The sequence below is a fragment of the Camelus ferus genome, chromosome 4, assembly GCF_009834535.1.
Source record: "Camelus ferus isolate YT-003-E chromosome 4, BCGSAC_Cfer_1.0, whole genome shotgun sequence".
Lineage (NCBI taxonomy): Eukaryota > Metazoa > Chordata > Mammalia > Artiodactyla > Camelidae > Camelus > Camelus ferus.
In genome coordinates, this window is record NC_045699.1 from 5,278,711 (window position 1) to 5,303,386 (window position 24,676).

A 24,676-nucleotide genomic window follows, 5' to 3' on the forward strand; every position below is an offset into this window, starting at 1 on the left:
TCGGTCTGGTCCCCTGTGGGAGAACAGGGCTCTGCCCCCTCCTTGCCAGTTCTCAGAGCCAGTCCAGCTGTGGTCCTTCTTCCTTAGTAGCTGTAATGCAGGCTCACAGAGACTCAGTTCCAGCTTCCTTCCTTTTCTTCCCTCATTTTCTCCTTCAACTTCCAAGAAAGGCCAACTCGAGTCACGGGAAAGGGATTTGCGATGGCAAAGCACTCATTTCTGCAGGCATCGGCATCCTCATCTGTGAAATGGGAGAGGTGTGGATGAGACCAACACATTTCCAAAGTTTGGTTTTACATCAGTAGATGTCATTTCTCAAACACAATGTTAATCAAAGCCAGGTGGAAACATGTCAGTTGAGGGCTGGGGATGGGGAGCTAGGGGCCTGTGAGGGTTGCCATGACAACGGACCACAAACAAACGTATCATCTCACAGCTCTGGAGGCAGACATGCTGAATCAAGTTGCCCGAGAGCGTGAGCATCAGGGACGATGTGTCCAGGCCCGTCTTTGGCTTGTAGGTGGCTATCTTCTCCCTTCACGCCGTCTTTCCTGTAAGCATGTCTCGTGTCCACATGTCCCCTTTCTGTAGGATTCCAGTTACGATGGATTAGGGGCTACCCTAAGATCTCACCTTAATTACCTCTGTAAAGAGCCTGTCTCCAAATGAGTTCTATCCTGAAGGCCCGGGGGTTGGGACTCACATGAATTTGGCAGGGAGTTGGGGTGGTGGGGGGGACACACAGTTCAACCCAGAAAAGAGCGTTTCCTGCTCGGACCCACCCCTTCTCACAGAGACTCCTAGGACAACGCCATGGAAACGCAGAGCTCCAGACACACCTGGCAGCTCTCACAGACTGTCCAGCAGCAGAGGCCTGTGTTGCAGGACATGTTTTGAGAATATGTGTCTTCACCTGGTGCCCAGATCTTGGTTTCTAAATACCATTCCCCACCGAGTGGAGCCAGGCTGCCTTGAGGAAATTGCAGATTCCAGGACGAGGGTAGGGAAAGGATGAGATGCATCTGAAAGAGATTTTTGTGCTACGATGTAATGATGGGGACACACTGAGGGAACACATGGAAGGGGTGGGGAGCAGAGAGAGAGGCCAAAAAAGAGAAGCAAAAAGGACACAGAAGCTCTGCTGGAAAGGGACCCCCGTGGCCAAATCTAGGATAATATGAACATCAAAATAAACAGTGATTGTGATGAATTATAACCTTTAAAAAAAATTGAAGTATAGTCAGTTACAATGTATCAAATTTCTGGTGTACAACATATACATACATTTATTTATATATATTTTTTTCTTTTTTTAATTGATGTATTGTCAGTTTACAATGTGTCAGTTTCTACTGGACAGCATAATGTTTCAGTCATACATACACATACATATGTTCATTTTCAGATTCTTTTTCATTATAGGTTACTACAAGATATTGAGTGTAGCTCCTATTCAGTAGAAGCTTGTTTATCTATTTTAGGATTATAACCTTTGGAGTAAAAGAGGACTCTATGAGTCTATGTTGATAGAAATAAATGAATAAATAAACAAATGTGGAGGAGGGAACATGCTTTCTCATGGTCTCATGCCAACTAATAAATTTATAATTACTTAGATTTAGAAAATCGCCATTTGCCACCATCACAGTAATAATTAATTCAAGCAAGAATCATCATGCTAAAGCCAGTGGGGAAAAATATGATGAAAAACTGGATCTTTATATAGAATCTCAAAGTATCTCCTCACAAGTTGTTTGTCAATTTCAAAGGGAAAAATAGTGACGTTACGGTGAGGAAACTCCTAAGACATCACCTTCGCTAAGTGATCGGTGTTAACAAAATGAGCAAAAAGACAAAAACCTCCCGATATGACGCATTAAGAGGACAAAACAGCATTTCTGTGCTGTTCCCACTGTATTCGTTTCCTGGGGGTGTGGGAAAAAGTTAACCACAAACTCGGTGACTTAAAAGAACAGAAATTTAGTCTCTCTCAGTTCTGAGGCCCAGAGGCCTGAAGTCAGTGTCAATGGGCCAAAAGCAAAGTGTCATCAGGGCCCTGCTCCTCCCAGAGGCTCTAGAGGGAAAATCTGTCCCTGACCTCTTCCAGGGTCAGCAGGGCAGACATTCCTTGCTTGAAGCCCATCCCTCCAGTCTCTGCTTCTGCAGTTCCCTCACCTCCTCCTCTTCTGTGAGGGTGAAGTCTCCCTCTAACTTCTTCTTCCAAGAATCTGCATGGTTGCACTTAGGGCCCACCTGATAATTCAGGATGATTTCCCCACCTCAAGGTCCTTGACTTCATCACATCTGCAAGGGCCCCTTTTCCCAATAAGGTACCATCTCCAGGGTCCAGGGATTAAGACCTGTTAGCTTTGGAGAGTCATTAGTCAACGATATTCACGACCTTTTGAAAATGCAAAACCAAATCTCTTCATCAGGACACAGCAGACAGACCCAGCCTGAGGGCATTCTATGGAAAAACTGGCCTGTGCTCTTCAAAAAAAATGGATGTAATGAAAGACAGAAAAAGAGTGGGGACCAGTCTGAGAATAAAGAGACACGACATAAAAAAAAAAAAATTACCATATGAGATCATGGTTGGGTGGATATGGAGAATGCCACAAGGACGTTATCAGAACAGTTGGAAAAATTTAATGCTATAATAAACGATGGTAACGTACCCATGCTAAATCTGCTGAACTTTATGTGTAGGTAAGAGAATGTTCTTGTTCTGAGGAAATGAATGCTATAGTATTTAAGTGTGCAGAGGTATCATTTAAGTCTAAAAGGACATCTCAATTAGTTCTGAAAAAAAAAACTGCTGGAGAGAGATATAAATATAGTTAGAGATATAGAGAGATAAAAAGCAAATTCGGCCAAGTGAATCTCGTGAAGTTTATATGGGAGTTCTTCATATTATTCCTGCAAATGTTCTCTGCATTTTCTAAAAGTTTGAATTACAAAAGGATATGTGTGCTTTATCCTGACTTATCGATCTGGGTACAATGTCACGTCCTCGGAAAGTTCAGCCCTGGTGACACAGTTCTGCTGGGCAGCAGGAGTGCATATTCACTAGTGAGGTTGATGTCATCGTTTCTGTGGTAATGGGTGGATGGGGAAGGGCCCGTCTGCTCACTTCATATTGGAACATCAGAGGAGGAGAGGGCAGCCTGCAGGTGGAGCCTTTCTTAAAATAAAGTTTTAATTTTTTTTTTTCTTTTTGGAACACTTTGTTGAGATACAATTCACGTACACACACAGTTCATGCATTTAAAGTGTACAATTCCATGGCTTTTAGTATATTTACACAGTTGTGCAACCATCACCACCCTCAATGTTGAAACTTTCATCCCCCCCAAAAGAAACCCCATACCTTTTATCTGTCACCCCCACGCCCTCATCCCTCACTCAGCTCGAGGCAACCACTAATCAGCTTCGGTCTCTACTGATTTGCCTATTCTGCACATTTCAGATGGAATTGTATTCTGTGTGGTCTTCTGTGCCTGGCTTCTTGCACCTAGCATGATGTGTTCAAGGGTCATCCACGTTACAGCATCATTCTTATTATACAAATGAGCCCAGATGGCCCTAGCTTGTTTATTTCTTCACATCAGGCTGAGAAAGACACTTTACATCAAAAGTCTGCCACTGCCATGCGCAAAATTTTACACATGTAGCTATTTTAAGACCAGCCCAAATAAGCAGATTTTTAGCCCGAGAGGGTCTGCCTGTTTGGCATACCCTGGGAGACTACACCGAGCATCTGACGGCCATTGACAAGATGGAACCCTGTGGCTTTAGGGCCCCAAGAGCCCTAAAGAGGTCTCTGACTCAAAGACTCCCCTCTGTGCTGCTAAGCGAGGCCATCTAGACACGTACGCCCTTGGTCTGGCCCCTCCGTCCCCGGGGTCTCCTCTGCCCTCCTCCCCTTTGAGATTGTCATAAGCTTCTGCACAGTCTTGTGTTGTGAGGAACTTCCCTGAGCACACAGTCCCGTCCAAGTGCCCCCCGAGAAAGCTTGCCATGTGTTACTGCCTCTGATGATCATCTCTTTTTCCTCAGTCCCTCCAAATCTCACGTGCCCCCTACGATTCCTTTTTCTAGTTGGATAGCGTCCCATTGTGTGGATAGACCACATTTTGTTTATCCATCCATCCTTCGGCGGACATTTGGGTTCTCTCCACATTTTGGCTATTCTTTTTGCTCCTGTGAACATTCACACCCAGGTTTTGTTTGAACACTTATTTTCATTTCTCTTGGGTATAGACCTACATGTAGAATCACTGGGTCACAAGGTGAATCTGTTTAATCCTTTGAAAAGCTGCCAGACGTTTTCCAAAGTGGCTGTGACATTTTCTATTCCTGCCAGCAGTGTATGAGGGTTCCAAATATTCCACATCCTTGCCAACACTTGTTATTATCTGACTTTTTTATTGTAGCCATGCTAGTGGGTGTGAAGTGGCAAACCATTGGGGTTTTGATTTGTATTTTCCTGATGACTAATGATGTTGAACATCTTTTCATGTGCTTTTGGTCATTTGTACATCTTCCTCGGAGAAGAACCTATTCAGATTCTTTGCTCATTTTTAAATTAGGTTATTTGGTCTTTTATTAATGAGTTGTAAGTATTCTTTATATATTCTGGAAACAAGTTCCTTATCAGATATATGATTTTGAAATATCTTCTTCTATTCTCTGTGTTGTCTTTTCACTTTTTTATGATGTCCTTTGAAGCACAAAAGTTTATTATTTTATTGATGTCCAATTTATGCATTTTTTTCTTTGGTTGCTTATGCTTTTGGTATTATATCTAAGAGTCTGTTGCCAAATCCAAGCTCAAGAAGATTTGGCCCTATGTTTTCTTCTAAGAGCTCTACAGTTTTAGCTCTTACATTTAGGTCTTTAATCCATTGTGAGTTGATTTTTTTCTGGAGTGTAGGTCATTTACCTGTGGTTCTCCACTTGTCTCAGCACCATTTGTTGAAAAGACAGTTCTTTCCCCATTGAATTGTCTTGGCATCCTTGTCCAACATCACTTGAACATAGACACATGGTTTTGTTTCTGGACTCTCAATTCTATGCCTTTGACCTGCAAATCTATCCTTAGGTCAGGACCACAATGTCTTGATGCTTGGAGTGGAGCCTTTTAAGTGACTCATTCTCCCAACTAATGAACTGCTCGGATCAAGCCCCGCCCCAGGTCCTGTCCCTTGCACCTCAGGGTGTGGTGACTTTTAAAGATGTGACGACCCTAGGTGTTAGGGCTTGGCTGTATCTCTGTCTGTGTCCTTTGTTTCTCCTTCTTGCCAACTTCTCTGTAGTCTTTGTTGGCCACGCCATCACTCTCAGGCCAGGGGCAGTGGCTCACGATGACCTGGAACAGTAGGAGAGCTGGTGGAGAGCAGTGATTAAACTCGCAGTCTACAGGAGATGGGGGTCGGGGAGGCTTCTCTGCACTCCCTGCCTCCCAGGGTTGCGGGTCCTTCAGGGTTGACTTTACTTCGCTTTTTCAGTTCTGGTTTGAGAATACCAAAGTAGAAGCCAAGGTGCGAAACAGCCTAATAAGACGGAAAAGACATCCCAGAAGTACAGAAATAATCCTTGGAAAGAAGAAGACATGGGCTCAGTTCCTCAATACTTGGGCCTCTAGCCATCAAATGTTCTCTAGCCTTTCATCCCCTGGAAGGGAGGTAAAAAGCAGATGCTGTGAAGTGAATCCATTCGTCATCAGGAGTACCATGGCTTTAAAACCCCCTCAACCTGAAACATATCCAAAAAGGGAAATTTTACAGACCCATAGGGGACATAGTAGAATCTGGAACAGGAAAGGCAACTGAAAAGAGGCAAAGATCACCGCTTTCAGGAGGGAAATATGGGGAAAGGAGACCTCCCCAAAGAGTGCTTTTCATCTGGAAGAGGGACGTGTGGAGAGGTCAGGTCGTACATTTCCAGAATGAGGTCACTTCAGGTGCCTTGCTGGGAACTGAGAAGACCTTCTATGATCTGGGAATATCTTTCATGAAAGCATCACTGGCGATCATTTTAGACAGAGGAAGTGTTGGTTAATATTTCTCATCTGGAGCCCAGCTGGAATGGGATGGGGGGCAGGAAGGCGTCCAAGGACACCTAGAAGGGCCTCTTTGTTTCCTGGATGAGAAAACGGCATCACCATTTTGCACACTGAAAGTGAAACATAAAGAAGGCAGAGAGCACACCAGATTTAATTCAGATCAGAATCCCAGAGTCCGTATCAGAGCGATAACCACTAGCCCCTGACCCCAGAGGGCACGGGGACGAAAATGTAAAAGGCACAGAGACAGGGGCCTCACTTAGACTGTCCCATCATGTCTAGGGTGGCTCACCCTGGCCTTCTCCGCTGGGACACTGAGGCCAGTCTTCTTTTCCTCACCTATAACTATGCATATTTCTGATTAACACCAGGGTAGCCAAGGGATGGAATAAAGGCTCTAAGGGGCCCATTCTGCACGGGATGCAGAGGTCCCAGCATGACAAGAGCCCCTGGTGCAGTGCCCTGTGGGGCTCTGAGGCTTTGGTCTGTCTGCAAGGCGTTATAAGCAGGGATTTTTTTTAAAATATGTTAACAATTTTTTTTACATTTTGCATGTTAAGTACCTGTTGATTTAAACAGTGCAAGTCACCAAAAAAAAAAAAAAAAATCATTACCTGGGATTCCAACTGATAAATTATTGACAGTATTTTCACAACTACTCTCCATGACTTAAAAATACACACTGTCTCTCACACACATACACAGAGGCACACTGATTTCTTTCAAAACTGGAGACTCACTGTAGGGGTTTTTTTTTTTTCACTCAATAGTCTATGACGAATATCTTCCCATGTCCGCTGACATCTTTCACAACATCGTTTTTAGCTCTGGCTTAGTGTTCCACCCGGTGGCTGCATCACAGCCTTCCAGGGAATAGCATGCTAGACTAGTGATTATAATCAGAAAGGTATGCTTTTGACTCTCCTCAGCACAGCCAGAACAGGGCTCTTTGTTAGAGCATCCTCTTGCATCTCCTAAACATCTCTTAAAGAAAAAAGGGTCCAATAAAGACCAGGGAAGATGGTGATCCCACACCAAACAAACACTGAATCCTATTTTAGAATTCCTTATTTCTGATGCTTCTCTTAAGCGCCAATGAAACTGATGGCTTCCCTGAAACAGGTAATGCCTAACTGAGATAACACATGTAAAGTGATTTGTAAGATATAAAATTGCTATAAAATAATGATAACAAGAACAATAAGCATAGCATTTTCATTATAAATTAGGTTCTAGAATTTGGGTCTACAATGGGAACCTTTAGAATTATACAAAGCACATTCTCTGACATAAATCTTAGCAATGTCCTCCTAGGGCAGTCTACCCAGGCAATAGGTATAAAAGCAAAAATAAACAAATGGGACCTAATTAAACTTATAAGCTTCTGCACAACAAAGGAAACCATAAGCAAAACAAAATGACAACCTATGGAATGGGAGAAGATATTTGCAAATGATGCAACTGACAAAGGCTTAATTTCAGGAATATACAAACAGCTCATACAACTTAATAAGAAAAAAACAAACAACCCAATCCAAAAATGGACAGAAGACCTAAACAAGCAATTCTCCAATGAAGATATACAAATGGCCAATAGGCATGTGAAAAAAATGCTCCATATCGCTAATTATCAGAGAAATGCAAATCAAAACTATAATAAGGTATCACCTCACACAGTCAGAATGGCCATCATTCAAACATCCATGAACAATAAATGCTGGAGAGGGTGTGGAAAAAAGGAAACCCTCCATACTGCTGGTGGGAATGTATTTTGGGGCAGCCATTATGGAAAACATTTTGGATATTCCTCAAAAAACTAAAAATAGACTTACAATCCAGCTGTCTTACTTCTGGATATATATTCAGAGGGAACTCTAATTCAAAAAGATATATGCACCCCAATGTTCATAGCAGCACTATTTACAATAGCCAAGACATGAAAACAACCTAAATGTTCATCAATAGATGACTAGATAAAGAAGTTATGGTATATTTATATAATGGAATACTACTCAGCCATAAAAAATGAAATAATGCCATTTGCAGCAACATAGATGGACCTAGAGATCATCATTCTAAATGAAGTAAGCCAGAAAGAGAAGAAAAATACCATATGATATCAGTCATGTGTGGGATCTAAAAAAAAAAAAGAAAAAATAAGGACACTATGAACTCATCTACAAAACAGAAACAGACTCACAGACATAGTAAACAATCTTATGGTTATGGGCAAAGGGGTGGGAAGGAATAAATTTGGGAGTTTGAGATTTATAAATATTAGCCAGTATATATAAAAATAGATTTTTAAGAAGTTTCGTCTGAATAGCGTAGGGAACTATATTCAATATCTTGCAATAACCTTTAATGAAAAAAACATGAAAACGAATATATGTATGTACATGCATGACTCGGACATTGTGCTGTACACCAGAAATTGACACATTGTAACTGACCATACTTCAGTAAAAAAAAAGAGAAAAAAATATTTAAAAGAAAATTTATAACACTTAAAAAAAAAAAAGAATTACATAAAGCAAGAGCTTGTTACACATTAGCTGTATGTGTTCCTGAAAAGAGTGGGACAAAGCAAATGTTTACTAGATCTCGGAGGCTTCTATCTTTCTCGGGTTTGATAGACTTTAGACTTTGAGGCTCTTTCTCTGTCGGTCCTCTTTCCCCATAGCTCCTCCCCCCACACACCACACTTTCAGATCCATCTTTCTACCAGAGTGAGGCTTAGGTCTCTGACGCCCCTCCCTTCTCCTTGCACCAACCATGGTCCTTCTCTTCACAGCATCTTAGCTTTTTCCATCCAGCAAAGCCCTCTCTGGTCCAGATTCACTTTTGTCTCCTGTTCTTACTTACCTTGATTTTGGTGGACGTGGTTTTTCCCCATCATCCCCAAAGCCAGCCCTCCAAAATAAACACACACGTACTTACGCATGTATGCCAGATTAGAGGTTTGATGGATGGCTCATTTACATGCACAATATTGTCTCCTGTGGGAGAGGAAACAGACCAACAGGAAAAACGGACTGGGACATTATGCTGTACACCAGGAATGGACACATTGTAACTGACTCTACCTCAATTAAATAAAAAAGAGGAAAACTGACTCCCTAAATTAGCCTCCAGCTAGTCATCGTCACCCCGGGAGTACAATCCAGGTGCGCTAACCCAGAGTGGACACTGTCAGACCGCAGAGCTGGGCTGTCGGCTGGGTCCAGTCAGCTGTGTGACCCCATGAAGTTGGGGCTACCTCATATTCACATTCGCTACAAAGAGCTGGACGTGGGAAACACTCGGGAAATAGGGGCTGACTTGATTCCGTCCTTTCTTTCAGAGCAGAGGGCCGTGGAACTAAGAGGCTGGATGGAGCGTGTTTGGAAGAACAGCCCACACTTCCGGACGGAGCCTTTCCAGGCGGTGCATTTCACACACTTCACAATAGCGGTTTACCTCTCAGCGCGCTGCCAGCTCCCGGGGGCTCCGCTGCATGCGTTCTGTTTGAGTGCCAGGAAAAAGGATTCTTTTCATTGCCAACCATGGGTTTTTTTTTTTTTTTTTTTTTTAAATACGTGAGCAAGCGGCTCCCCTGCATCTTTTAAATCTCCCTCCGCTGAGCACTTACTTGGCTGCAGCCCTGAGCAGAGAGAGGGGAGAAATGCAGAGTGGATTTGTCCACAGGAGGATGTTATTATCAGCAGCCGCACGGCTTGCTTTCCTCCCCGACCCCTTTGTGGTGGGGCGGGCGGGCGCGGGGAGGCGGGGAGACACGCCAGTTCTGTGAGTGGGTGGGCAGACAGAAGAGGGAGTTCCCTTCTTGGGATTCTCATAACTGGTCTGTGGTTTGCATCCCATTCATCTGGAGGGCTCTGGTATTAATCAATAGCAGCTTGCGCTGAAGCTGCCGCCACTGTCACAAATACGCTAAACCCCATTGGGGGTCTCTTGCCTCCTTCCCGCCAATCAGCTCCTGCTTTACTTTAAACCGAAGTCCCTCCAAGTGTCCTTAATCTCTTGGATTACGGACAGTTCTTATTATTTGAACTAAAGGCAGTACGTACATAGAGTTAAAAAAAAAAAAACAACCAAAAACCAAAAACAGGACAGAGAAATGTACAATGAAAACCCAGGTGCCCCTCCCTTAAAGGAACTGCTAGAGATCGGACACTTACAGAAGAATGTCAGCTCCTAAATCAGGAACGATTATGAACTTTTGATTTATATAAAAGGAATTTCTCTATAGCCGCAACTCTGGCCCTGGCTGGCTTGACTTACTACGCATTAGTGCTCACTCAGACTAGCATGCCATCACTCCAGTCCCCGCTTTATAATGGCTGTGCTGTGTTCTAACCTATGGTTCTATCTAATGTATTCACTTAGTTTTCTGTCGATGGTTGTTTTGGTGGTTTGCAGTTTTTCACCCGGCAGCTTCAGTGGCAGAAGTCTCCTGACTGGAATGTGGGTCCTGGCGGTCATCGCAGGTCGGTCCTGCTTTAGGAGTCCACCAGCCAGTGGCCGAGCCCAGGGACTCTCAGAGATGCTCCAAGGCCCAGCACTGGGTGCTGGAGAGGTGCAGTTGGGCTCCTGGGCCCTAAACTGGGATGCGCACAAGACCCTCCAGAGGGAGTGGGGCCAACATCCTCTGGGAGCCTGCGCCCGGGCCCTGGTCCTATTTCTACAGAAGACTAAGACGCGCAGGGGGCATGGACCAGCCGTTCATCGTGCTCTGACTCTGAGCCTGGGCCCTCCTCCTCGGCGCAGGGATAGGCATCGTCAGCCCCTCACGAGCGCAGGGACTCAGGTACCAATGTTAGGTTGCCTGCCCGGGTCAACACTCTTCTTTCCTCGTGGCACCTGCCACAGGATTGCTTCTCTAACAATTCTGAGTTTGGAATACCTTCCTTCCCACCCTTGCTTTGCCCTCCTTTTAGCACTCTTTTCTCGTTTTTTAATGCTGTCTCCTTTCAGGATTAACTAAATGAGATCAACAAGCTCTTACTGAGCACCTGCTTTTTGCAGAACACTCCTCCTTCTCCTTACCCGGTAGTGTCCAAATGTGAGGCACGGTTGTCTAAGGGAGTCCACAGCCTCAAATCATGCCCCTTAAGCCACAGACACAAGAAATCTCCCTTCCCAAGACTTCCTTAGAAGGAAACCACAGGAAGCCCACAGGACAAGTGGTCTGAGGGGAAGCGGGTCCTCTCTGCCATCTTGGGTCACCTGCCAATGCAGCGAGCACAGGGCTCCCCGAGGCTGCACTCTGAGCTCTGGGCCACAGGGGGCTTGGAGGGGAGGGGTCTTAGAGGTCCCTGGGGTGAAGAAGACATGCGGGTGCCTCCAGGGCTGGAGACTGAGGTAGGAGGTGTACGCGGTCAGAAGTCAGACTCCTGTACCTTGCCCCACCACCCACCCCACCAGTCCCCACTGGAAATGGGCTCTGAGAGGTGGATTGACAGCAGGTCACACAGCCCCCCGGGCTCCTGCTGCCTTCGGGCTCCTGGGCTGTCAGCAAGGCCATGGGACCTCCCCAAACTGCTTCAGGGTTGGAATGAGGCAGCCATTCCCTGGGCAGTTCCCGAGACCGGGCACTATCTCAACCCCGCAACAGCCCTGTGAGCCAGCTATCCATACTCACATTTTATAGGTGGGAAGACAGAAGCTAAGGCTAGGAAACTGTGTGCCCCAGAACACAGAGCATCTATAAGCCAGGCAGACGAACTGCGTGAGCCCGACACAGGGAGGAAACCTGGGTGGCAGCCTGGGGCGGACGGGAGGTGGCTCTGGCTGGGGCGCTGGGAAGCAGTGGCGTTATAAGGGCCCTTTGGGCCTTGTCTTCCTTGAATGGGGCTATTTATCGGTGAATCCATAACACTGGGGTGGCAGATTGGACCCTCTGGCAAAGCTCTTGGCAGGCTTTCCCTAATGGAACATCCAGAGAGAAAAAGTCCCCTGTCCTCTGCCGTGTCCCTCGTAACCTCCGGCCCCACCCACAGGGACCTTGTTTGGTCTGGCAGACAAGGGAGCCCATTCAGAGCCCTGGGGTGGCACAGACAGGGTCTGGCCCAGGAGCCTGGACCCCACGTCTGGTTGGCAGAGGCTTGGAGGGGCCTCTGGAAGCCTCCTTCGGCCTGGGATGGGGAGGGCGCTGACTTTACTCTGGCCGGTGAGGACGGCTGACTTTACAGTTCCGTCCTGCTCCATAAACCAGAAAGCCACTTCCAGCTGGCGGAAGGGAGCCCAGTGGGTGGGTGCCTGGTGCCGCCCTGCTGTGGGAGGGGGCCGGCGGGGTGGGCCGCGGTCTCTGCTGGCCTCAGGGACGGCGATCCTCCAGCCATCACAGCCATGTCCTGTGGTGGTGGTGGTGGGGAGAGCAATATTTGCTGTACCCGTCCCCGGCTTGGACATCAGAGAGCTTTCTTTTTATACAAGGTGGGGATGCCCAGAGCTTTTTATTTTCCCAAGGATGGGAAACACTGCCTTCTCTTAGGCTCAAACCGCATCTGATCAGGAAGGGGCCGTGAGCAAGTGAATGCCACAGAAAGTGCTCCTGGGCTCCCCCCACTTTGGAGGTGGGACAGGCCCTCATTTCCCACTCGGTCCCAGGGTGAGAAGTCCCAGTGCCCAGAGCCGGCCCTGGCCACCGGACGTCAAGGTCACCGTGAGGAACGGTCATTCCCAGCTTCTCTCCCCTCTGCCCTCTTGTCAGCCACGACTGCTTACGTCTCGCTGAAGGTTATGATGTTTGAATATTAGAAGATGCTTCCTAAATACGTCGTCGGCTGGTCTGCTTTTGCTGATAGTAACCGTCTACCCACAGAGCCCTTTCAAACCTCGGCAGTGTTTTAGAAAGTGGACAAGGGACTCATTCAGGGACGCGCGAGTTTGACCCGAGCCAGGCATGAAGTCTGAGTTTCATGAAGTGAGGGGGAGCCTCAGACCACACACAGACACAGATCGGAACTGGGGCGGCTGCCCCCACCACCCCCTCACACACACACACACACACACACACACACACCCTCACTCCTCCTTCCTCGCCCTGACAAACAGCAGTGACTCACAGCAGGAAGGCCCATGGCTTAGGTGGCCCTCTGTTAGCAACAAGTGGATGAAAAAAATGGGTGGCCACAGTGTGTGCACCCCATCCTACAGACAGCTCACACAAAAGCCAGCACCCCCCTGAACTCAGCTGTTAGAGAAGAAAACGGAACCAAATGGATAGTTGAAACCACCTTTGTGCAGAGATGCAAGGAACACACACATTTCCCCCCAGAAGGAGGCCCTCAGCCCCCAGCCCGGGTCAGGTGCCGCAGGGCAGCTCCTTGTTCAAGGCATGTGTTTCCCGAAGCCTCTGCCCAGGCAGACATCCCTGCCATCTCTAGCTTAGCAAAGACAGCAACAATTTTTCATGTTTTTCTTTTCTTTTCTTTTTTTTTTTTCCTTTGCCATCCACTCCCGGCTGTGGAGTGATCGTCCCCCGGGGAGGTGGGGGAGCCTGTGCCACCTTCTCAGGCTGTCCCCACTTGCCTCTCACGGGGGTGCTTTAAGGAGAGCAACCTAGAGAGAAGACTTGTGTGCCTTCTTTCTTCTTTTACTCACACTTTTTGGAATGAGAAGATGATTTTTGCCAAGAATACGTACAAAGCTGGAGGCCCAGGAGTTCTGGTTTGGTTTGGAACAGGAACCCACACAGTTCCGGGATGTCTCAAAGGGGCACACAGCTCCGTAACCTCAAGCGGTGTGGACGGTTAGGAAAACGAGTTCTCTCTTCCAAGTCTTTTTTTTGAAGTTTCCTCTTCATCTGTGACCATGCTGGTGAGATTGTTGACCTCGGCCTCCCCAGCCCAGAGCGTGAACCGCAGAGATGAAATAAGGGCCAGAGATTCCCGGCCAAGTGGTCACTCCACATCCAGGAAGGTTTCCTCCCTCCGCTCGCTTCCGGGGTTGGTGGAGCCAGCTGCCACCTCAGATGATGGTGTCACCTCCCACAGTAAACTCACTCATATTCCAACTCGAGAGCTGCTCTTTGACCCTTTTGCCCTCTGTCCTTGGGAATTCATGTCCTTGTTCCCTTGCTAAACAGAAGCTCAACTGTCTGCCCCACCTGGCATCTCTGCTCCTGCCGCTCCCCTCCCCCGCCCCAGGTACCAGGTGAACAGAGGGCTGGGCCTGCAGCATCCACTTGTCCTCCTGAGACCCCGACTTTTACTTGTGGCTCTGGAGACCACACCCAGGGCAACCTCATCCAAAAACCTCCCACAAGGGGCAGAAAAACGCAGCTTCCTCAGGCAGTAAAACAGAAAGCACGATTTTGATCTTGCAGGACAGACAATGTGAAGTTAAAGTGAGATTCCCCCACCTTTTAAAAAATTAATTCCTCCTTTAAAAAAATAAATAAATATTTAGCAGTTATCTATTACATTCCATTCCCAGGACAGCAATATTGCCAGATCCCAGGTATTTGGTAAATATTCTGGAACACATGAACAGAGCAAGGAGTACCTTTTTTTGGCATATAACCAGGTGTGGCAGAGAATGGAGTGCTTGTTACTTGCCATGCCTGGTACCTGTGTCCCTCTTCCTGCTGTTCACACCCCTGGAATGCATTCTCAGCCTCCCTTGCAGTCAGGTGGAGTCATGTGACTGCGTCGTGGCCAATGAGATGTGAGCGGAAGTGATGTGGCCACGGCCAGGCTCAGCCCATAAGAACCTCCACGCCTTACAAAAATGAACTCAAAATGGGTCATGGACTTGAACATAAAACTATAAAACTTTTAGAAAAAGAAACAGAAGAAAATCTTTGGAATCCAGGGCTAGGCAAAGCATTTTTAGTCTTGACATAAAAATCACAATCCATAAAAGGAAAAAAAATTGATAAATTAAACTTCATCAAAATGAAAAAATCTTTGTTCTGAGAAAGACCCCTTTAAGAAGATGAGAAGACAAGATAGCAACTGGGAGAAAACATCTGTAAAACATATATGCATATATCTAGAATACACACAAACCTCTCAAAAATCCATAGTCAAAAAGCAAACAATCCAACTAGAAAATGGGCAAAACACACAAGGAGATATTTCAGCAAAAAGGGATTTACAGAAGAAACAAGCCTATGAAAGGTGTTCAACATCATTAACCATTAGGGAAATGAACATTAAAATGACAATGGGATATCGTCACACACCTATCGGATTGGCTAACACAAAAACATAGTGGCAGCACTAAACGATGGTGCAAGTGTGGAGAAACTAGATCAATCATACATTCCTGGTGGGAATATAAAATGGTGCAACCACACTGGAAAATAGTTTGGCAGTTTCTTTAAAAACAAACAAACAAATAAACAAACAAAACTCTCGGAACTAACTAAATTTGCAAATATCTTCTACCTCAGCAATTACACTCCTGAACGTTTATCCCAGAGGAATAGACTTATATACTTATGTTCATATATAAATCTCAATAAAAATGTTTATTTTATTCATGCTAGCCCCAAACTGGCAACAACCCAGATCTCTCTCTTATTTTTTTAAATTAGATTTTATTTATTTATTTTTTTTAAACGGAAGTACTGGGGATTGAACCCAGGACCTCGTGCATGCTAGGCATGGGCTGTACCACTGAGCTATAGCCCTCCCCAGATCTCCTTCACTGGGTGAATGGTTAACAAATTGTGATATGTCCATGCCGAAGCATACCATTCAATAATAAAAAAAAAAAATAAACTATCGTTACATGTAACAACCTGGAAGAATCTCCAAGGAATTATACTGAGTAAAAAAATTCGAAACTCAAAATGTTACATACTGTATGATTCCAAATATACATTATTGAAATGACCAAAGTACAGAACTGGAGGACAGATGAGGGGGTTAAGAAGGGATGGAGGTGGGAGGGAAGCTGATGTGGTTGTAAAAGGGCAATGTGAGGAAACTTAGTGTGATGGAACTGTTCTTTGCCTTGACTTTCTATCAATGTTGGCATGGGCTGTGACATCGAATTACAGTTTTGTAAGGTGTTACCATTGGGGAAAACTAGGTGAAGGGGCCATGGGATCTTTCTATATTATTTCTTAGAACTTCATGGAAATCTACAACTGTTGATTGTAGATTTCATCTAAATAAAATTTAAATTTATTTAATTTTATTTTATCAAAGTAAAAAGTGTAATACCATGCCCCTCAAACACCCCTCTGACACAAGATCTTTGCCTTTTTCCCCATCTACTAGGGAATGGGTAGAGGAGGACAAGCCCCAAGAGGGAAGGAGCTGGGTCCCTGAATGGTCGTGTGTGGTAAGGTTACCCCCTCAACCTCCCACATGGGGCTGAGATGTAATCAAGAAAAAGGTCTTCTTATGTTAAACCACTGATGTCTGGGGCTTGTTTGTTACTGTAGTCACTTCTACTGACCCTGACTAATGGTGTATTGAGAATCTAGGATTTTACCCCAAATTCGGGTTCTGTAGGGAACTGACAAGATGTGCTGACTTTCCCATGAAATTACTTTGGTGTCCAGGGCAAAGAAATTACCCATCTTCCTGTCTGTGTGCAAACCAAGGATCAATATCTGCTTTGGCATTTTCTGGCTTTTCTAGTTGAGTAAGTCACTGGACTTCTCTAAGCCACATTCCTCTCGGAGTGAATCACCGAGAGGACTCAGTGCCTGCCAAGACAGGAGTGGGTTGTGTGCCCAGCAGCCTCCTCCTGGTTCTCTTTGTGATCTGACTCTTCTGGCCTCTGACTAATTTTCTGTCTTAGCCCCAGAGGACTTTCCTCAAAAACAGACCTGATCAGTTGATTTGGTTAAAAAAAAATAGCAATAATGACCATGACAAAATGCAAATGATGCTGGCATTAATAATGACAGCAGTCATTCATCAAGCACCTATTACATGCTTAGCGACCTCAGTCTTCACCCGGGGACTTGTGCTGGCATTTCCAAGCCCAGCACCTTCTGAAGTGCCCTTCCCCTGATCCTCCTGGGACGGGTCGTACTCCACCAGGCTGTTCTTCAGCGTGTCCCTCATTGAGGCCAGTGACCTCAGAAGCAAAGTGTAGGTGGAGCCTGGGCATCACCCGCCCTTGAATGGCTTTGCCTGCCAGGCACTGGGCGGAGTGTTTATATACATCATTCTACCTGGTTACACAAGATGTACTTCTGGAAAATGGGGCATTCTGACAGGCTCCTTTTAGGATGGGCTCCTAAAGCTAGGTGCCCCAGACTGCAGTCAGGCCACCGAGAAGTGTCACTGGTTGTACTGGTTTTCTATTGCTGCTGTAACAAATAACCACAACCTTAGTTGTTGACAACAGCTGAGTGTAGCATCTTGCCATTCTGTAGTTTCTGGGTCTCCCTGGGCTAAAATCCAGGTGTCAGCTGCACAGCGTTCTCTTCTGGAGTCTACAGGAGAATCCGTTCCCTTGTCTTTTCCAGCTTCAAGAAGCCACCCTCATGCCTGGACTTCGCGACCCCCTCCTCCTGCCTTCCCAGCCATGACAGCGGGCGGGGTCCTCCTCACATGACATCACCCCTCTTCCCCTTCTGCCTCCTCTTCCATTTAAGGTTACACTGGACCCATTTCATTGAGCCCATGTGGATAATCCGAGATGATCTGCCCATTTTAAGGTCTGCTCCTGAGGCAAGCTTAAGTCTATTGGCTGACTGAATTCCCTTCTGCCGAATAACAACACATTGCCTGTTCCCAGGGATTGGGAGGGGACCATCACACCTGCCACACTGGTCCACGGCACGATGAGAAAAATGACAATGTTGTGATTTTCCCATGAAGCTAATCTGTTTTTACAATTACAGTTCGGAATGTATGCCTTTGCAACTTGGGGGAGGGGATGTGTATGAAATGTCCTTTTGAGGGAAAAATGAAAAGTTAGCAAACTGACATTTTCCTGGTCCCTAAAGTTCCAACCTCTGGGAAACAACGCTTTGGGCCACAGAGTCCCCTGGGTGCTCTCACCTGGGAGCATCTTCTGCATGGCAGTCGGAGGCTGGCAACCTCAGGGTGCTGCTGAGGGACCGGGGTCCTGAAGGACTGCAGCCTGACTGAAAACCAGGGAGATGTGAGGGATGTCAGTGACAGATACTTATCATCTCATTCAGATTAGCTCCCTGATGAGTACCCCCGTGGGGCTGAGGAGTGGGGGTCCAGGCTGTGAGCAACCATGGGATGGCTGCAGGAGGCAAGCTGATGTAACGTGTATCAATCTTAGCTGACAGGTCAGGGGAGGGGGATGTGTAAATACACATGTTTGTTTGAAGCTGATGTGGTTCCACGGATGGAATCAGAGAGCTGTGTGGCCTTCAAGAAGTCACTCAACCTCTCTGAGCTTGTTTCTGCATCATCAATTAAATATATAGCACAGTACTTTCCTTAAGGGCATTATGAGGCTAAATGAGATCTTCCATGTGAGGAACTTTGTGTAGTCTTATACTGCATAAACGAATAAACAAATACCAGCTTTTACCTAATCGAATGGAGAATAGTCTTGACATTTTTGGCTGTTAAAAATGACTGTAATCTTTAATACAATCTGTTTCTTGATTTTTGCCATTGTCATTTATTTCTAGAGAAACAAGTTAAACCAAAAACAACTTTAAAATAGCTTCGAAATCAGCATTTCAGTTTCAAGACGTTGATAGGCAAATTCACTTAAGATCTGGGATAAAATCCAGCCATTGCCAAGCAGATGAATTTAATTCAAAGGTTATGTGTTTATAATACTTTGAAAATGTTTAACGGTCTATTAGTTCCACAGGTAAAGATTTACCTGCTGGCCTTTTAAAATATCAGCAAGTGATTTAAAAGACTAAAAAGAAATGAAAGAAAAAAAGAGAGAGAGGGAGAGAAAGAGAAAAAGTTTAGTTTTGGTTATCTTAAAAATCACTTGAATGCTTTTTTATAAACTGTAAAATTATTATTAGATATTGATGGGTATGTAAAGAGACTATATAAAGGTGAAAACAATAGTCACTCTTATTCCCACGACCGAGAAATAAACACTGCTAGTATTTTGTTGAACTCCCTTCTGCTTCCTTTTTAACCAGCAAGAATAAAGTGATTTTCATACTGTACTGATAGCCCCCAGAATCCTACCAACATAGGCAACAGAAGACCTTGTGGGGTTTTTAATCATTAAAAAAACCTTTATTTACCTTCCATTCTTTCTAGATTTCCAGCAATATCTGCTTTGATTCCACTCATATTTTCCATTTTTCCCCTCTCCTAGAAATTTCTGGAATCTTCTAGTACTCTCTACAGCACTGGTGTGGAAGAACATAGCTTTTAGCACCACATTGGGATTCATCCATGGTCACAGATGCTGAGGAACCCAAGGACAATGAAGGTAAGGAGAGAGGAGTCCTGTTCTCCTTCTCCCTGCTCCCAGGCATTTACCTCATGACCACCATGGTGGTCTTGGTGGTCATTTTGGTGGCTGGGGTTCAGTCCTTGTCCCACTTCCTTCTGATCACATTCCTCATCTGCTTGGGCTGGAACACTAAACAACTTAACCAAACTCTCATGTCCCTGAGCATTTGCATGTGAGTTCAAATTAGCCACTCCGATACATCTGTGACAGGCTTGGAAGGTGGCAGTGAGGGATCAGCATTCATGGTTTCTGAGTAGGCGTGTGGATATCAGCGAGGCACGGGGGCCTTGTGTTTAGCTGGGATGGCTGGTAGCAAGCAGGTGCGGCCTTTGGGGCCAGCAGCTGTAGCAGTTGTTTCTTGATGACAGAAGAGGCAGCAGCTCTTTGGTGGTTCAGTTCTGCAGGATTGCTTTGAGAATCATGTCTGAAAGCTCTAGAGATATCCCACCCTAGAGGTGGTTTTCAGCCCTCCCACTGATTCTATAAGTCATTTTGCTTAATTATGCCCAACTCATGTCCACTAGCTAGAATGGATTCTGTCCTCTGCACCTGAGCTCCCCCGATACTGGTACCCAGTTGACCCATCTGCCTATGAGTCCACATTGTACTAGGCAAGAAGGAGTCATTAGAGAAGTTCTATAATAGCTCACGTGTGCTTCACTAATTTTATGTTAACCCTCCCAATGACCATAAGAGCTAAGTACTATTTTCATTTCCCAGAAGGGGAAACTGAGTCACAGACAAATTAAATAACATTCCTGAGGTCACTCAGACAGAAACAGAAGCCAAGATTTGTGTCTGTGCAGTCCGGCTCCGGGGCCCACAGTCTTCATTGCCACCCTCTGCTTCCTGCTTACAGTCGAGGCAAAGTCCAATTTCTCATTTTCTTTTGTGTGGAATAAAACCATACACCGTAAAGCATGCAGTTACAAAGTGGGCTGTTTTGTTGGCTCTTTGATTCTGTTCATCTTAATTTGAGCCTTTCTGAATCATACCTGAGAGATTTTCAAGCCTGAGCTCCAACAAAGGACCATAAATACCTTGCTCCTATTATGTTTTTTGACCAATTCAGCTTCTCTTTATCACCCCTCTCCCACACCATCCCTCAGCAGAATGATATTCCACAAGAAGCCTGTTTAGCTCTTCGAAACTATTTATGTCCTGCATTTGAAGTCTGGAACAGTAACCAAATAGTGTTACTGCAAAAGACATTTTCAATCTGTTCCTACAATCTCACCCAAACTGAGTAGTTCTTGCTTTCTTTGTTGTGAAGATTGGCACTGAAAATGGCTTTTCTCTTCACTCCTGCACAGAGATAATTTATCACTCTTTGAAGAGTTGTATGTTTCTGAGGTTGCTGGGTTTGCAGTTACAACAGACACTCAGACTTCTCCAAAATTCCATTTATTTTCTGCACGGAATGAAACCGAACGCACCCGTGTCTTCCATAGAGGTCATAGTCCTATTAGCAACATAATCCCCAGAGCCCAGTTCCACTCAAGGCTTGCCATTGACGGTTTCAGTAGCCTTGGTTCACAATTAATTTCACTCTACACATCGAAGGTCTTCTCCCCAACCCCTGTCCTGCTCCATCCAGCACAAAAGGAGGCAATGTGAACTCGATCGAACTACAAATGCCAAAACCACACAGAAGAATGCAGACCTGGGTACAGCACTCACCCGCTAAGTCTGAAATCCTTTCCCCTGCACGTGTCCTCCACGGACAAGGTCAGTCCCGAAAGCCGACACTACCTTAGCCAGGGAGGGGCTGATGGCGCCATTAGAAACTCTTGCCCGTGGTTACCTCAGACAATATAAATCTGAAACTGGTGCTTGTGTTTATTTAAAGTTATTGGCATCTGGCTCGTTCCTGGTAGACAAAGATTATCTTGTTTACGGCAGCCTCCAGATGATGGACAAGACCCTGGATAACGTAAATCAAACTATGCAGGGGGGGCCCCGTTAGCATAAACAACTTCCCTCAAGCAAAACAAATCCTGCCAAGACTCAAGCTGGAATTCATTTAGTATACAGCTTTGAGTTGACTTGTTTCAACATTGGACAACTGCGAAAGCCGAGGGGTAAGAACTGACACCCGAGGGCATCCTGAGCCTGTCCTCTCACTTCTAGGATTTTTTTTTTTTTTTTTTTTTTTTTTGCAAAAGGTGTTTCTGCCTCTGTCATGCTGCAATGCTCACTTCCCTGCAGATACCATCACTCCAGTCACTTCACACTCCGGTCCCTTCACGGGATGATGGTGTGGCTGTGGACCGTGCGCGCACACAGAAGGCAGGCAGGGACAAGGGGACAGTCTGAAGACTGGCCATTGTCTTCCAAAAGCATTTGGCCTGGTGGACAAACCCGGACTTGAGACCGTTCGTGAGTTTAATGATACAGAGACAAATATTAGGATTTTCAGGGCACATGTACAGAGCTCTAGTGGGGGGTCTGAACTTGGCAATGAGCTCTTGCCTCCTTCTGAGGTTTGGACTTGCTGGAATTGAGATTTATTCACATGAGGAGTTGTGGGGCCTCCTGGGAAAGTCTCATCTCAGTGAAGAGAGACTCTAGCAGACAAGACAGCCTCAGAGACAGGAGTGTCTCTCTGTCCTCCCTGGAGGCTCAGGAGAAGAGACTGTCTGCAGGAAGCCATGCCTGGGGATCGCGGCAGCCCCCAGGGAAAAGGGGTGGGACAGGAGAAGGAGGACGGCAGTGGTGATGCACTCCCAGGGGGCCCCCAGGGAAAAAGAAACACTGTGAGTTGGGGGAGGAAGCAGGACGGGAGGAGGATCAGGATCCGGCCTCAGAAGGTGGGAACGATGAATGAATGAGTGAATGAATGAATGAAGAGTCCCCTCCCTCCAGCTCAGCGCAAGGGACACGGGGTGGAAGGGAGACCAGGAGGGAGGGACCAGTGGGACTTTGTGTCTCTGAAGCCGGATTCCCTTTCTGGGCTTTTCTCCCCTTTGCTGTTTCTCCTTTAGGTGCCTTCATCTCGGTGGCCCGGGTGTCCTGCAGACAGCGGGGTTCGGCCTTGGGAATGGCTGCACACCGCCTCTGCCATCTACTCGCCCGCCTGCGGTCTGCTCCCTCCCGGCCCGCAGCGTCTTCCTTGCGGCCCTCTTGGGGTGGGGGCATCCTGAGCGCTCTCTGTGGCTATTCATAGGCTGTTACATCTCCATTCTTTGGAAAAACCTCCAAGAAGCCTCCGGCTACCCAGAGATGCCACCTTTACCCCTAGCCACCCGTCACTCCCCCGTACATGTTAAGACCTTGGCATCTGAAGGTCGGTCTCTGTCCCCAGCCTAAGCCCCACCTCTGTCCTGGCTGGTTTCACTGTCCATGAACCTCTCAGCCTCCACTGACCCTCACCTTCCCTGAACCTTCACCTTGCTTCATGTTTCAGTCATGCATAGACATACATATATTCATTTTCATATTCTTTTTCATTGTAGGTTACTAAAAGATACTGAATATAGTTCCCTGTGCTGTACCGAAGAAGCTTGTTGCTTATCTATTTTATTTATATAGTAGTTAGTATCCGCAAATCTCGAACTCCCAATTTATCCCTTCCCACCCCTCTTTCTGCCCTGGTAACCATAAGTTGGTTTTCTGTCTGTGATTCTGTTTCTGTTTTATAAATAAGTTTGTTTCTGTCCTTTTTTTAAAAAATAGATTCCACATAGGAGTGATATCATTTGGTATTTTTATTTCTCTTTCTGGCTTACTTCACTTAGACTAACAATCTCCAGGTGCATCCATGTTGCTGCAAGTGGCATTATTTTATTCTTTTTAATGGCTGAGTAGTATTCCATTATAGCCCAGGTGACTCTCACTGCTGTTTCTTGGCGGCACATCCAGAGTCCTCCTCCCTCCTCTGTGCACACACCCGCTCTCAGCAGGCAATTGCCTCTCACTTCATTGCTGACATCAGCTTCCTCCCCCCATCACACATGAATCTGTATCACAAACCACCTTCTCTCCCATCTTGGGGGAAAAGGGGCTTCTCTCCTTTACTTCAGACTTGGTCCTCCAGGATCCAAGTCCCCATCCTTCCAGCAATCAGCATAGATTCCTCTCAGTCTTTCACCTTTCTACTTGGTACCCCACCCTCCCCACTAACTGTGAACAAATTCATGTTTGTTCCAGGCTTTTTTTTAAAAAGACAAAACTAAGTAACAGTCCGTCCTTGGCCCAGCCTCTCCTCTGCCACAAGACACCTGCAGCTAACCCTCAGGGACTGTCCTGCATCTCCTCCACGTCACAGTTGAGCTAGGAAAGGTGGTCTGCATGCTTGCTCTCTTCTGCCACCTTCCCACACCCGCCACCCCCACCTCTCAACCCTCAGCAACCTGGCTTCCAGGATGCTGTCGGGGCCACCACGTAGCCAGCTCCCCGGATGACCCTGTCATCTCAGCGCAGCCCTGGACTCACTGTGATACCTCCTTCCCTCCGACACTCTCTCCCCATCCCCAGTCCCCTGTCTCCTCTGCTTCTTCCTAGAACGTTCTTGATCTCTCCGAGGAATCTCGCCAAACTCCCGTCATCTTCGCCGTGGCCTTCTGCAGCCACATTTTGTAGCCCAGTCCTGGTTAAGGAGCTCATGACCATGGCACTGCTCCACCTGGATGTCACACGCAAACCTCAACCTTAATACGTCCAAAACTGGGCTGATCACGTTTCCTGCCAAACTTGGCATCCTCATCCACCCGGTCACTCACGCCAGAACCTGGGAGCCTTCCACCTTCCCCCATGTGACCCAGCAGTGAAGTCATCTTGGAAAACAAAACAACAATATCAAAAATGCCTGAGGCGACACTGCTGGGGTTCACAGCTGCCTCGGCCACCTTGTCACCTGCTGACACGGGGCCAGGCTCCGAACCTCTGTGCCTGTTTTCTCATCAGTGAACTGGGCATGAGAACAGAATCTACCACACTATTAGATATAAAACAGATGAACAAGAAGGACCCACGGTATAGCGTAGGGGACCATATTCACTATCTTGCAATAACCTATAATGGAAAAGAATCTGAAAATGAGTATATAGATGTATGTATAGGACTGAATCACTTTGCTGTACACCTGAAACTAACACAACATTGTAAACCAACTGTACTTCAATTTAAAAAATTAAAAATAAAAAAGTTCTTTGATAGAGTTTAAAAAAAAAAAAGAGTATCTACTTCACAGGGATGTTGTGCTGGTGGCATGATGAATGC

At 46.1% G+C, this 24,676-nt stretch overlaps 1 long non-coding RNA gene across 1 annotated transcript; it reads right to left on the reverse strand.

Moving 5' to 3' along the window:
- On the reverse strand, positions 1-14,101 carry LOC116663025. The gene is made up of 3 exons (XR_004319032.1): positions 13,715-14,101; positions 9,008-9,066; positions 1-241 (listed from the first exon to the last, which is right to left on the reverse strand). It is a non-coding gene; the product is annotated as an uncharacterized LOC116663025 (long non-coding RNA).
- Between the last annotated feature and the right edge of the window lie 10,575 nt (positions 14,102-24,676).